This window comes from Cherax quadricarinatus, chromosome 55, assembly GCF_038502225.1.
Source record: "Cherax quadricarinatus isolate ZL_2023a chromosome 55, ASM3850222v1, whole genome shotgun sequence".
Classification (NCBI taxonomy): Eukaryota; Metazoa; Arthropoda; class Malacostraca; order Decapoda; family Parastacidae; genus Cherax; species Cherax quadricarinatus.
In genome coordinates this window covers 6,932,219-6,947,989 of record NC_091346.1, presented here as the reverse complement: position 1 = coordinate 6,947,989, position 15,771 = coordinate 6,932,219, and positions in this window count along the sequence as shown.

Genomic DNA, 15,771 nt, shown 5'->3' with positions numbered 1-15,771 from the left:
ATCACTGGTGGTTATAACACTAGTATCACTGGTGGTTATAACACTAGTATCACTGGTGGTTGTAACACTAGTATCACTGGTGGTTATAACACTAGTATCACTGGTGGTTATAACACTAGTATCACTGGTGGTTGTAACACTAGTATCACTGGTGGTTGTAACACTAGTATCACTTGTGGTTGTAACACTAGTATCACTGGTGGTTGTAACACTAGTATCACTGGTGGTTGTAACACTAGTATCACTGGTGGTTGTAACACTAGTATCACTGGTGGTTGTAACACTAGTATCACTGGTGGTTGTAACACTAGTATCACTAGTGGTTGTAACACTAGTATCACTGGTGGTTGTAACACTAGTATCACTGGTGGTTGTAACACTAGTATCACTGGTGGTTGTAACACTAGTATCACTGGTAGTTGTAACACTAGTATCACTGGTGGTTGTAACACTAGTATCACTGGTGGTTGTAACACTAGCATCACTGATGGTTGTAACACTAGTATCACTGGTGGTTGTAACACTAGTATCACTGGTAATTGTAACACTAGTATCACTGGTGGCTGTAACACTAGTATCACTGGTGGTTGTAACACTAGTATCACTGGTGGTTGTAACACTAGTATCACTGGTGGTTGTAACACTAGTATCACTGGTGGTTGTAACACTAGTATCACTGGTGGTTGTAACACTAGTATCACTGGTGGTTGTAACACTAGTATCACTGTTGGTTGTAACACTAGTATCACTGGTGGCTGTAACACTAGTATCACTGGTGGTTATAACACTAGTATCACTGGTGGTTATAACACTAGTATCACTGGTGGTTGTAACACTAGTATCACTGGTGGCTGTAACACTAGTATCACTGGTGGTTATAACACTAGTATCACTGGTGGTTATAACACTAGTATCACTGGTGGTTGTAACACTAGTATCACTGGTGGCTGCAACACTAGTATCACCGGTGGTTATAACACTAGTATCACTGGTGGTTATAACACTAGTATCACTGGTGGTTGTAACACTAGTATCACTGGTGGTTATAACACTAGTATCACTGGTGGTTATAACACTAGTATCACTGGTGGTTGTAACACTAGTATCACTGGTGGTTGTAACACTAGTATCACTTGTGGTTGTAACACTAGTATCACTGGTGGTTGTAACACTAGTATCACTGGTGGTTGTAACACTAGTATCACTGGTGGTTGTAACACTAGTATCACTGGTGGTTGTAACACTAGTATCACTGGTGGTTGTAACACTAGTATCACTGGTGGTTGTAACACTAGTATCACTGGTGGTTGTAACACTAGTATCACTGGTGGTTGTAACACTAGTATCACTGGTGGTTGTAACACTAGTATCACTGGTGGTTGTAACACTAGTATCACTGGTGGTTGTAACACACACACTCTGGTTACGGTGAAATAATGTGATCGTGCAGTGACTTTGCTGGTCTGAAAATTCTAATATTTATTTTCGGCTTTGCTTATGCTTTCTTTGTGTGATATACACGCACATAGACACACGTGCCAACACACACACATATGTGTATATATATATATATATATATATATATATATATATATATATAGATAGATATATATATATATATATATATCAGTACTAGTTTCTTAGCTGCACTGTATTAGGACTGAAGAAATCACTTGTGGCACAACGTTCCCTCTGTGTCTAGAACTGTAAACACGTATCTTTATCTACACTGTCGATATCAATTATACTCCTCCAGTCAGAAAAAAATAAGAGTAAAGAAATTAAACAATGACTTCCCTTGTCTATCGGATGCTAAGTTACTTCTGCTTCCTAAAATAACTTTACAAACATATAGCGTTCAAACTGTTATTTTAATTTCGTAGTAATAATAATAATAATTGATATTCATGAAAATTTGGAATAGAACGAATGTGGACAGAACAAATCGTGTAGATATATTTTTGGTGTTAGAAAAATAATATAAATTAACACCAAAAATGTGATAATATATCAAGATGAGATTATTGTGAAGAGCGCCGAGAGAACCACCAAGACAGAGAGATTGTGAGAGTAAAATCTCGTCGTTCACATTATCTTCTTTTTCTTTCTCTTCTTCAAGACACGTTTGCTTAGCTGTTACTTTTCGTCCCAATAACTGCACAAGTTAGGATGTGGAGGCTCACGTTATACTGCTCCAGGTCACTTTACTAAGGGTGTTGAGTCACAGCAAAATACTAAAGCTTACTAGAAGGATGAGTTACTGATACGATTCTTCAGTCGAGTATTCACTTGTACTCGACTGAAGAAACCTGATGTGCACGAGAAAGGTTTCAGCAATAAATATATGCAAGTGTTGCAACCGTCTTTTTATTCATCAACTTCTCGGTATTGCATACCATCAATAATGTAAGCCTTGTAAATATGTAAATTGTATACAGTACCGACAAGCTGAAGTGCAAGACACATGTGCAGCAGTTGCACATGTGTCTTGCTCAAATAAGCCTTGTTTTGACTTATATATATATATATATATATATATATATATATATATATATATATATATATATATATATATATATATATATATATATATATATATATATATATATATATTAAACTGCACCAGAAGTTTTGTTTTATTTTACGCTGTGAACATAAAATCCTTCTGATATCCTATAAATTGTTATCAACACTGTCAGTCTGCCTCTGTCCTGTCTCATTTGCTGTCATATTTCAGCAGCCATCACAATGCAGACAAAACAATTCAAAATTTATTAGTCGCATTTCACAAATCGCATCCAGACTTCAATGTTATAAGCCACACATGTTGGAAGTGGAAGTTTTCAAGTTTGATCATAGGTGCTAAATCAGCCCAATTTTCTCAGATCAAAAGCCCGTTACCAAAAGCAAGGAGGCCCCACGGGGGTAGCTAATAATATAACATGAACATACCTACGCAGGTACTAAGATAACACTATCCCTGTCTATCTTATTCCATCAACATACATAGGGACCAGGACAACACAAACCCTGAAATGTATTAGATTTCATGAAACGCTAAACCCGTGTGGGTAATTCAACTTAAGAAGTGGCGAAGGCTCGATACTCCATCTGCGACTTGAGGCCATGTCTATGATCAGCCCGGCTGTTGGTGCAGTAACGCTAAATGCTGTATACAAGAAAGCATGTCCACTTACTAACATGTATGTTGTAACGGGAGTCTGTGTTTTGAAGATTATCAGTATTTTAGCTGGTAATACAATATTACCCCTCCAGGGAGGCTTCTTGATTCCGGTGGGGGGGGGGGAAAGGGGCTCGTGATCCAAGGAATTTAACCTATACTCCCATTCATCTAATTTAAGTGTCTCTCATTCCCCAGGTGGTCTATGAACCCTTCAAACAAAACAAACTTTATTTCTATAAAGTGGAATACAATATATTATACAATTAGGGTGAGTGACATATATAATTACATTACAGAAAGCCCTTTGTAACAGTGATAATACAGCATTTATGTACTTTGAGTTCTGACCTGAGATTCTCTGTTTCTCGGAATAAATTTCTGCTACTAAAAGAAGCAATGAAAGAATTTTTATTAATACAAAGACAGATATACCGGTAAAGTCCACTGTAGTAGAGACAGTTTCTAATTATGTCTCATCACACTCACTAATTATGTCTCATCACACTCACTAATTATGTCTCATCACACTCACTAATTATGTCTCATCACACTCAGTAATTATATCTCATCACACTCAGTAATTATGTCTCATCACACTCAGTAATTATGTCTCATCACACTCAGTAATTATGTCTCATCACACTCAGTAATTATGTCTCATCACACTCAGTAATTATATCTCATCACACTCAGTAATTATGTCTCATCACACTCAGTAATTATGTCTCATCACACTCAGTAATTATATCTCATCACACTCAGTAATTATGTCTCATCACACTCAGTAATTATGTCTCATCACACTCACTAATTATGTCTCATCACACTCAGTAATTATGTCTCATCACACTCAGTAATTATATCTCATCACACTCAGTAATTATGTCTCATCACACTCACTAATTATGTCTCATCACACTCACTAATTATATCTCATCACACTCAGTAATTATGTCTCATCACACTCAGTAATTATATCTCATCACACTCAGTAATTATATCTCATCACACTCAGTAATTATGTCTCATCACACTCAGTAATTATGTCTCATCACACTCACTAATTATGTCTCATCACACTCAGTAATTATGTCTCATCACACTCAGTAATTATATCTCATCACACTCAGTAATTATGTCTCATCACACTCACTAATTATGTCTCATCACACTCACTAATTATATCTCATCACACTCAGTAATTATATCTCATCACACTCAGTAATTATGTCTCATCACACTCAGTAATTATATCTCATCACACTCAGTAATTATGTCTCATCACACTCAGTAATTATATCTCATCACACTCAGTAATTATGTCTCATCACACTCAGTAATTATATCTCATCACACTCAGTAATTATATCTCATCACACTCAGTAATTATGTCTCATCACACTCAGTAATTATGTCTCATCACACTCACTAATTATGTCTCATCACACTCACTAATTATATCTCATCACACTCAGTAATTATATCTCATCACACTCAGTAATTATGTCTCATCACACTCAGTAATTATATCTCATCACACTCAGTAATTATGTCTCATCACACTCAGTAATTATATCTCATCACACTCAGTAATTATGTCTCATCACACTCACTAATTATGTCTCATCACACTCAGTAATTATATCTCATCACACTCAGTAATTATATCTCATCACACTCAGTAATTATGTCTCATCACACTCACTAATTATATCTCATCACACTCAGTAATTATGTCTCATCACACTCACTAATTATATCTCATCACACTCAGTAATTATGTCTCATCACACTCACTAATTATATCTCATCACACTCGCTCTCATGTTAATGCCTAAGTGTACTGATCCAGATCTAAAATAAGGTGTATTCATTTAGTGTATCATATTCCCTGGTGTGACGGTGAGCCCTCGGATAAATGGGACAGTTTACGGAGAGGTGATGGCTTGTTTCCACGACCTGTCCACTCAGAGCGATACAAGGCACGTCTACAAGAGTTGACCAGCGGTGAGTCTGGTATGACCAGCACTGAGCCTAGAGAGTACAGTGTCGAACCTATAGAGTACAACGTCGAACCTAGAGAGTACAGTGTCGAACCTAGAGAGTACAGTGTAGAACCTAGAGAGTACAATGTCGAACCTAGAGAGTACAGTGTCGAACCTATAGAGTACAGTGTCGAGCCTAGAAAGTACAATGTCGAACCTAGAGAGTACAGTGTCGAGCCTAGAGAGTACAGTGTCGAACCAAGAGAGTACAACGTCGAACCTAGAGAGTACAGTGTCGAACCTAGAGAGTACAACGTCGAACCTAGAGAGTACAGTGTCGAACCTAGAGAGTACAGTGTAGAACCTAAAGAGTACAATGTCGAACCTGGAGAGTACAGTGTCGAACCTAGAGAGTACAGTGTCGAACCTAGAGAGTACAGTGTCGAACCTAGAAAGTACAGTGTAGAACCTAGAGAGTACAATGTCGAGCCTAGAGAGTATAGTGTCGAACCTAGAGAGTACAGTGAGGAACCTAGAGAGTACAGTGAGGAACCTAGAGAGTACAGTGAGGAACCTAGAGAGTACAGTGAGGAACCTAGACAGTACAGTGAGGAACCTAGAGAGTACAGTGAGGAACCTAGAGAGTACAGTGAGGAACCTAGAGAGTGCAGTGAGGAACCTAGAGAGTACAGTGAGGAACCTAGAGAGTACAGTGAGGAACCTAGAGAGTACAGTGAGGAACCTAGAGAGTGCAGTGAGGAACCTAGAGAGTACAGTGAGGAACCTAGAGAGTACATTGAGGAACCTAGAGAGTGCAGTGAGGAACCTAGAGAGTACAGTGAGGAACCTAGAGTACATTGAGGAACCTAGAGAGTACAGTGAGGAACCTAGAGAGTACAGTGAGGAACCTAGAGAGTACAGTGAGGAACCTAGAGAGTACAGTGAGGAACCTAGAGAGTACAGTGAGGAACCTAGAGAGTACAGTGAGGAACCTAGAGAGTACAGTGAGGAACCTAGAGAGTACAGTGAGGAACCTAGAGAGTACAGTGCCCCCAGAACTAACGACTACGTAGTGAACATGGTCAACTCAACTGTGCTTTGATTAAATCAATTTATTGACCTCTCTTATAGACTAATGTCAATGCCGGCCAGTCTTATAAATGCTGAGTCAGGACTCGGAAAAATGCTGGAGGATCTTCACGAATTCTTACGTCTTCAGCACTTTCCCAATAATAATAATAATAATAATAATAATAATAATAATAATAATAATAATAATAATAATAATAATAATAATAATAATAATAATAATGATAATAATAATAATAATAATAATAATAATAATAATAATAATAATGAAAGACGATTGTTTTAAGTTTACTGAAAACGCGGTACGGACATCCGTAAATTAGGACGAAAACAATATGAAGAAATAATAAAAAGTTTTGCTAGGAAGTAACACAGAGTCTGGGACTGGAAGTAAAGATGAGGGTAGACGTGGGAGTAAAATAGCTGAATTTAGGGAGAAAATAATACACCTTAATGAAAATATGAGCAAACCCTGACAGTCGTCTTGGAAAATCCAATCGGGAAAAACAACAACAGCAAATTCCACTTCAGCAAGGGATGGAAAATAAACACAAAAGCAGTATAATGGAATCTTTTATTGACTACGTTTCACCAATACAGTGAGCTTTATCAAACAGTTTGTGACTTGATCAAGTCCACAGTGCGGCCTAAACGTAGTCAATAAAGGATCTCATTATACTGCATTTGTGTGTACTTTTCCATCGTGATGGTATTTGATACCAATGATCTTCAGCGAGGGATTTGAAGCCACAAGCTCACATAACAATAACATTGAAATCCAATAAGGAAAGGACACAGGCGCAGCAGAAGCTTCTCTTACAACGTTTCGCTCTGTGTAGCGTTTGATCAAGCTCTACATTTTGACTTCAAAAGCTCCACACAATAAAAGATTGTTATTGACCTAATCTTTCCTGCCGGCAGCACACTGCGCTGTCCTTAGAGACTTATAACGAGGAAGGAACCAGAGAAACTAAGAACGCTGATGGTGGAAGATTATGTCTTCTGGGCGGTAAGGTATAAAGGGGGTGATATATATGAACCATAGCTCCTCCCATGGTAGGAGGGATCATAGCACCTCCCATGGTGGGAGGGATCATAGCTCCTCACATGGTGGAAGGGATCATAGCTCCTCCCATTGTAGGAGGGATCATAGCTCCTCCCATGGTGGGAGGGATCATAGCACCTCCCATGGTGGGAGGGATCATAGCTCCTCCCATGGTGGGAGGGATCATAACACCTCCCATGGTGGGAGGGATCATAGCTCCTCCCGTGGTGCGAGGGATCATAGCGCCTCCCATGGTGGGAGGGATCATAGCTCCTCCCATGGTGGGAGGGATCATAGCTCCTCCCGTGGTGGGAGGGATCATAGCGCCTCCCATGGAAGGAGGGATCATAGCTCCTCCCATGGTGAGAGGGATCATAGCTCCTCCCATGGCGGGAGGGATCATAGCTCCCCCATGGTGGGAGGGATCATAGCTCCTCCTAAGGTGGGAGGGATCATAGCTCCTCCCATGGTGGGAGGGATCATAGCTCCTCCCATGGTGGGAGGGATCATAGCTCCTCCCATGGTGGGAGGGATCATAGCACCTCCCATGGTGGGAGGGATCATAGTACCTCCCATGGTGGGAGGGATCATAGCTCCTCCCATGGTGGGAGGGATCATAACACCTCCCATGGTGGGAGGGATCATAGCTCCTCCCGTGGTGGGAGGGATCATAGCGCCTCCCATGGTGGGAGGGATCATAGCTCCTCCCATGGTGGGAGGGATCATAGCTCCTCCCATGGCGGGAGGGATCATGGCTCCTCCCATGGTGTGAAGGATCATAGCACCTTCCATGGTGTGAGGGATCATAGCACCTTCCATGGTGGAAGGGATCATAGCTACTCCTATGGTGGGAGGGATCATAGCTACTCCCATGGTGGGAGGGATCATAACTCCCCCGTGGTGGGAGGGATCATAACTCCTCCTATGGTGGGAGGGATCATAGCTCCTCCCATGGTGGGAGGGATCATAGCTCCTCCCAAGGGGGGAGGGATCATAGCTCCTCCCATGGTGGGAGGGATCATAGCTCCTCCCATGGTGGGAGGGATCATAGCTCCTCCCATGGTGGGAGGGATCATAGAACCTCCCATGGTGGGGGATCATAGCTACTCCCATGGTGGGAGGGATCATAGCTCCCCCATGGTGGAAGGGATCATAGCTCCCCATGGTGGGAGGGATCATAGCTCCTTCTATGGTGGGAGGGATCATAGCTCCTCCCATGGTTGGAGGGATCATAGCTCCTCCCATGGTGGGAGGGATCATAGCTCCTCCCATGGTGGGAGGGATCATAGCTCCCCCATGGTGGGCGGGATCATAGCTCCTCCCATGGTGGGAGGGATCATAGCTCCCCCATGGTGTGAGGAATCATAGCTCCCCCATGGTGTGAGGGATCATAGCATCTGCCATAGTGGGAGGGATCACAGCTACTCCCATGGTGGGACTGATCATAGCACCTCCCATGGTGGAAGGGATCACAGCAAAACCCATGGAGGAAGTCAATGATCATAGCTCCTCCCGTGGTGGGTGGGAGTAATCATAGCACCTCCCATGATGGGAGGGATCATACCACCTACCATGGCGGGAGTCAATGATCATAGCTCCTCCCGTGGTGGGTGGGAACGATCATAGCTCCTCCCGTGGTGGGTGGGATGGATTATAGCTCCTCCCATGGTGGATGGAAGGGATCATAGCACCTCTCATGGTGGGAGGGATCATAGCACCTTTCATGGTGGGAGGTATAGCACCTCCCATGGTGGGAGGGATCATAGCACCTCCCATGGTGGGAGGGATCATAGCACGTCCCATGGTGGGAGGGATCATAGCACCTCCCATGATGGGAGGTATAGCACCTACCATGGTGGGAGGGATCATAGCACCTCTCATGGTGGGAGGGATCATAGCACCTTCCATGGTGGGAGGTATAGCACCTCCCATGGTGGGAGGGATCATAGCACCTCCCATGGTGGGACTGATCACAGCATCTCCCATGGTGGGATTGATTACAGCATCTCTCATGGTGGGACTGATCATAGCACATCCCATGGTGGGGGGGGGATCATAGCACCTCCCATGGTGGGAAAAATTCGAGACAGTATGTTCATACAGACGAGGGAGATAGACAGGACTCGAAGGACTGGTTTCAGTACCTTGATGCTGGTTAAGGGCTCTTGATTCAAAGAATTAGAGACTCTCTTTTAACGAGCTCTGATTACCTCCCATTCCCCAGGAGCTGAATGACCCTTACGAGTTATTCAGGGATTGAAATATTCTTGTCTGGTGGTGGAAGTTATGAGCACTACTCACCTAGTTGTGGTTGCAGGGGTCGAGTCATAGCTCCTGGCCCCGCCTCTTCACTGGTCGCTACTAGGTCACTTCCTGCTCCATGAGCTTTATCATATCTCTTCTTAAAGCTATGTATAGAGCCTGCCTCCACTACATCACATCCCAGACTATTCCACTTCCTGACTACTCTGTGACTGAAGAAATACTTCCTAACATCCCTGTGATTCATCCGAGTCTTCAACTTCCAATTGTGACCCCTTGTTGCTGTGTCCCATCTCTGGAACATCCTGTCTCTGTCCACCTTGTCAATTCCTCTCAGTAAATTATATATCGTTATCATATCCCCCCTATCTCTCCTGTCCTCCAGTGTCGTCAGGTCGATTTCCCTTAACCTCTCCCTGTAGGACATGCCCCATAGCTCCGGGAGTAGTCATGTTGCAAACCTTTGCACTTCCTCTAATTTCCTTACATGCTTGGCTAGGTGTGGGTTCCAAACTGGTGCTGCATACTCCAATATAGGCCTGACATACACGGTGTACAGGGTCTTGAACGATTCCTTATTGAGATGTCGGAATGCTGTTCTTAGGTTTGCTAGGCGCCCATATGCTGCAGCAGTTATTTGGCTTTGATGTACACCTCAGGAGATGTGCCCGGTGTTACACTCACCCCAAGATCCTTTTCCTTGAGTGAGGTTTGTAGTCTCTGTAGTTTCATGAAGGAAAGATAACAGAAGGATGTTCTTCGTGAAGGAAAGATAACAGAAGGATGTTCTTCATGAAGGAAAGATAACAGAAGAATGTTCTTCATGAAGGACTGTACTCCGCCTGCAGTCTTCTTTGCCCTTCCCCAATCTTCATGACTTTGCACTTGGAGGGGTTAAACTCCAGGAGCCAGTTTCCGGACAGGCCTGCAGCCTGTCCAGATTTCTTTGTAGTTCCGCCTAGTCCTCGTCCAGTTGAATTCTTCTCATGAACTTCACATCATCTGCAGACAAGGACACTTCTGAGTCTATTCCTTCTATCATGTTCACATATACCAGAAATTGCACCGGTCCTAGGACTGACCCCTGTAGAACCTCGCTCGTCACAGGTACCCACTCTGACACCTAGTCACGTATCATGATTCGCTGATGTCATCCCGACAGGATGACATCAGCGAATCCACTGCAGTACCTTCCCTGTTATACCTGCCTGGTCTTCCAGCTTATGCACTAATCTCTTGTGTGGAACTGTGTCAAAAGGCTTCTTACATTCCAAGAAAACTCAATCTACTCATCCCTCTCTCTCTTGTCTTACTGCTGTCACTCTGTCATAGATCTCCAGTAGGTTTGTGATACAGGATTTCCTGTCCCTGAAACTGTGCTGTTTGTCGTTGATAAGCTCATTCCTTACTAGGCACTCCACCACTCTTCTGATAATCTTCTCAATGACTTTGCATACTATAGATGTTAGTGACACTGGTCTGTAGTTTAGTGTTTCGTGTCTATCTCCTTTTTTAAAAATTGGTATTATATTTGCTGTCTTCCATACATCAGGTAGTTGCCCTGTTTCAATAGATGTGTTGAAGATAGTTGTTAGTGGTACACAAAGCGCCACTGTTCCCTCTCTCAGGACCCACGGAGAGATGTTATCCGGCCCCATCGCCTTTGAGGTATCTAACTCGCTTAGCAACCTAGTCACTTCTTCCTCGGTTGTATCTCTCCTCTGTCTCCTCTATGAACACATCTTTGAATCTCATGTTGAGCTCCTCACATACTTCTCGGTCGTTTCTTGTGATCTGCCCTCCTTCCTTCCTCAGCCTGATTACCTGGTTCTTGACTATTGTTTTCCTCCTGATATAGCTAAAGAACAGCTTCGGGTCAGATTTGGCTTTCGCTGTTATGTCATTTTCGTATTGTCTTTGGGCCTCCCTTCTTACCTGTGCATATTCATTTCCGGCTCTACGACTGCTCTCTTTATTCTCCTGGGTCCTTTGCCTTCTATACTTCTGTTCTTTAGCACACCTGCTTTGGGCGTCTCTACACCTTTGAGTGAACCAAGGGCTCATCCTGGCCTTCTCGTTACTTCTGTTACCCTTGAGTACAAATCTCTCCTCAGCATCCTTGCATATTATTGTCACATATTCCATCATCTCATTTACTGACTTCCCTTCCAGTGCTCTGTCCCACTGAACCTCGTACAGGAAATTCTTTATGCCTCTGTAGTCCCCTCTCTTGTAGTTTGGCTTCTGTCCTCCTGCTCTTCCTGCTTCCCTCTCTACTTGTAATTCTATGTATTCGAAGCTCAGAACCACGTGATCAATGGCCCCGATGGGTTTTCCTGGTTCAGCCTCTCCTCTCTCTCCCTGGTAGTGTCCCTTAGGTGTTGGTACATGAGGTTTTCCAGTACCATCTCCATCATCTTAGCCCTCCACGTTTCTGGGCCCCCATGTATCTCCAAGTTCTCCCAGTCAATATCTTTGTGATTGAAGTCACCCACAGTCAGTAACTTTGCCTTGCTCGCATGAGCCCTTCTGGCCACTTCAGCCAGTGTATCAAACATCGCTCTGTTACTCTTATTATACTCTTGCCTTGGCCTCCTGCTGTTCTGTGGTGGGTTATACATCACTGCAATTACCACCTTGGGACCTCCAGACCGAAGTGTTCCTATTATGTAGTCTCTTGCTTCTTTGCCTCCTCTCTCCAGCTCGTCAAAATCCCATTGGTTTTTGATGAGCAGTACCACTCCTCCACCCCTTCTGTTCCCTCTGTCTTTCCTCAGAATCTGATATCCCGTTGGAAAGATGGCATTTGTTTCATTCCTGTGAGCTTGGTTTCGGTGAGAGCTATGATGTCCGGTGATGCGTCTTTGATTCTTTCATGCCACTCCCCCCACTTATTCATTATTCTATCAGCGTTGGTGTACCATACTTTCAGTTTCCTCTTCAACACTGTATTCTTGGGAGTCTGTAGTCTTTGTGAGCCTTGTACAGTCGACAGTCTACTACTGCTACTACTATTACTATTACTATTAATAATTATAATATACTACTACTACTAATAATAATAATAAATGTACAGATTAAAGGAACGTCTGCAATAATCATGTAAGTTGGTTATTATGACGGTGAAAACAACATAAGGAAAAGAGTATATCGGAGATCTTACAAGAGACGATTCAACATATAAATGTATGGCAGGAGATGAAGGAAAGATCATTACTTATAAAAGTAATCCTTAATGATCTATTCAACCCAGTTTAACAACTGTACAGTTACAGTACAGGCATGATTAGAAACAAATGAATCCCGTAGTAGGTAGTGAGTTCTTCTTCATAAAGGAACTTGACTGAACTAAAGCATGTTGCAGGACGGGTTTATGTGAGATGTTGTCACCTCTGAGTGAGGCGACACCTCAGTGTTTAATATTTAAAATATACTTCTCTTGCTTCTTCTTCCTATTATTCCTCTGAAGATGTGTGTGTTAGCACATAAAAGCGCTCGGGTTTTGAAGAATTGAGACACTTATGCAACATACGGGAATCTTTATTGAAGAAACGCTTCGCCACACAGTGGCTTCATCAGTCCAATACAAAGTAGAAATGGGTAAGGAGAGGAGGAGTTTGAGGTAATTAGTCCCTCAACCTTGAATCGATGTGTTCAGTCCATCACTCTTGTAGGAAGTACAGCAAAGGGCCAGAGAGGTGGCTTATATACTGCAGTCAGATGAGTCGAAGCAGGAGCAGGCGGGATCACAGTGGGACCTGCCATTAGTGTAAGTAGGTCGTCGTCCAAAGGAGTTTGATTACCTCAAACTCCTCCTCTCCTTATACCCTTCTGATTTGTATTGGACTGATGACGTCACTGTGTGGCGAAACGTTTCTTCAATAAAGATTCCCATATGTTTCATAAGTGTCTCAATTCTTCAACTTGTCGGTTTTCAAAACCATTCATCACGCTCAGGTTTTATTTCCTATTTTCACTGTTGTATTTTTATATAGCCAAAGAGTGTGGAGTCGGGTATAGGTTGGCTTCACCACTCGGTAGCCTTAATTACACTCAGTCTACATCAAAGTCACCAATATTAACGACACCAACTGCACGTCTGAGGGATCAGTCACGCATATGGGCTGGGATACACATAAATAATAAAAAAAGTGTTGCGTGCTGTACCAGTAAGCTGCATATTATTATAATTATAATCATAACTAAGCGCTAGTGCTAAAGTAAGCTGCATAGAGCTGAATCAGATGTGTGGCGAGTTATTAAAGTTAAGTTAAAGCAACAGTACTGTCACCCATGGAAGTAAGTCACTCTGACTTTATGGGTTATCCTAGGTAATTTACACCATGTATGATAATTGTGCTTATGTGTACCTGTACCTAAATAAACCTACTTACTAATACAGATGGAGAAAAACATTTACACACGCTATAATAGCTGAGAGCACTAGAAACTAATGCCACTTATAAAACAATAACCAATAATAACACAATAACCCCTAATAAAACAATAACTACTAATAAAACAATAACTACTAATAAAACAACCACTAATAAAACAATAACCACTAATAAAACAATAACCACTAATAAAACATTAAGATACATAGGTAGACAGGATAAGCACAGAAGAGTGAGGGACGAGGTTCCTCTGGCAACACGGAGAAAAGAAAGTAGAAAGAAGAGAAATTAGGCTGAAATAGGCAAGAAACAAATTGAATGTGCATATCTGAAGCCTACAGATGGCGCTGGTAGGTGAGGCAAACATAAAGAAGCCCGGGAACTGTAGACAGCTGACTACCACACTGCCAGAGAAACTGGAACAAGAATAAGGCCTATCAGAAACTTGAAACTTTACAGTTGCTGAAGATTGAGACACTTATGCAACATATGGGAATCTTTATTGAAGAAACGTTTCGCCACACAGTGACGTCATCAGTCCAATACAAATCAGAAGGGTATAAGGAGAGGAGGAGTTTGAGGTAATCAATCCCTCAGACTGGAGTCGATGTGTTCAGTCCATCAATCTTGTAGATAGTACAGTTGTGGAGAAATTTTCTCCAGGAGGGGGGTATCAGCCCCCTTCAGCCCCCTTCAGCCCTTTCAGCATTGAGGGGCCACTCAGAAGGGGCGAGCATCTTGTTTACTGCTAGAGTGAGTAATTGATCACAGATGCTATCCCAAGTAGTCAAGTGACCTCTGCTCCTTGCAGCGCTGTTGCAACGTGTATTTTTATAAGAGACAGTACATCTCTTACTTAGCAGGACAATTAAGGAAAATCCTGCTCCCACTTTATTACCATAGTAAAAATAGTGTACATTGTTGTTTATGATTAAGACAGCAAGAAACAAACATTCTGCTTTGCTTCATCGAGGAGGTGACAAGGATGCAAGGTACTAGGTCAGCGTTTTTTTTTTTTGTGCTGGGGGCAGTGACGTCATGGAGCGCTGTAGCGTCTGGCAGACTATCTTTGACTCTGGGGAGAGTGACACTGACGCCAGGAGATCTGTGCGTTGGTGTGAACAAGGTGTCTCTAGCACAAACACTTAAGAGAGGTGTGATCGGCTTCTCTTGTGATACATTGTGAACAATAAAGACAAATCTTGTGGAACATAGTGTACCAGTGTGCGTTTCCTAGACAATGGAAGACGTGGACATCCAAGGACACTTCAGCTTCTATCAAGTCACCGATATCTGTCGAAGGTGTTGAGAACACCATAGCTCACGTTACAAAGAGCAAGGTATGTTACGAATTTCTTGTAGATCGGGGGATTGCGCAATTCTTGAGTCACAAGGAGTTTGTAATCAACCTATAATCGGCAGTAAGGTGTGGACTTTTGAGTCCAAACAAGTAAGTATTTCGTCAGCCATCATCGAATGAAATATGCTGACATAACACCCCCTAGGGGTAATTTATACTTACAAATTGTATCTCTTGACAGCCCACTGTTGTGATGGTTTCGACAGCTTCTAGACCTCGTCTGCAGGGGCGGCTGTGTAGACGATTTGCTGTCATTTATCAGCTAAGTGTTCATTATATATAGTTATAATAAACACGGCAGGTAAGGCCAAAAAATCTCAACAGAGTTTTGGTCGTGCTCGAACCGGATAAAGACCACACTGTGGTCCAAATATGTTGTACTACAGTGTACAAATAACCTATGAGCCAAGGTCCTTCGAAAAAAGATGTAAAACTAGTGTTTTACAATA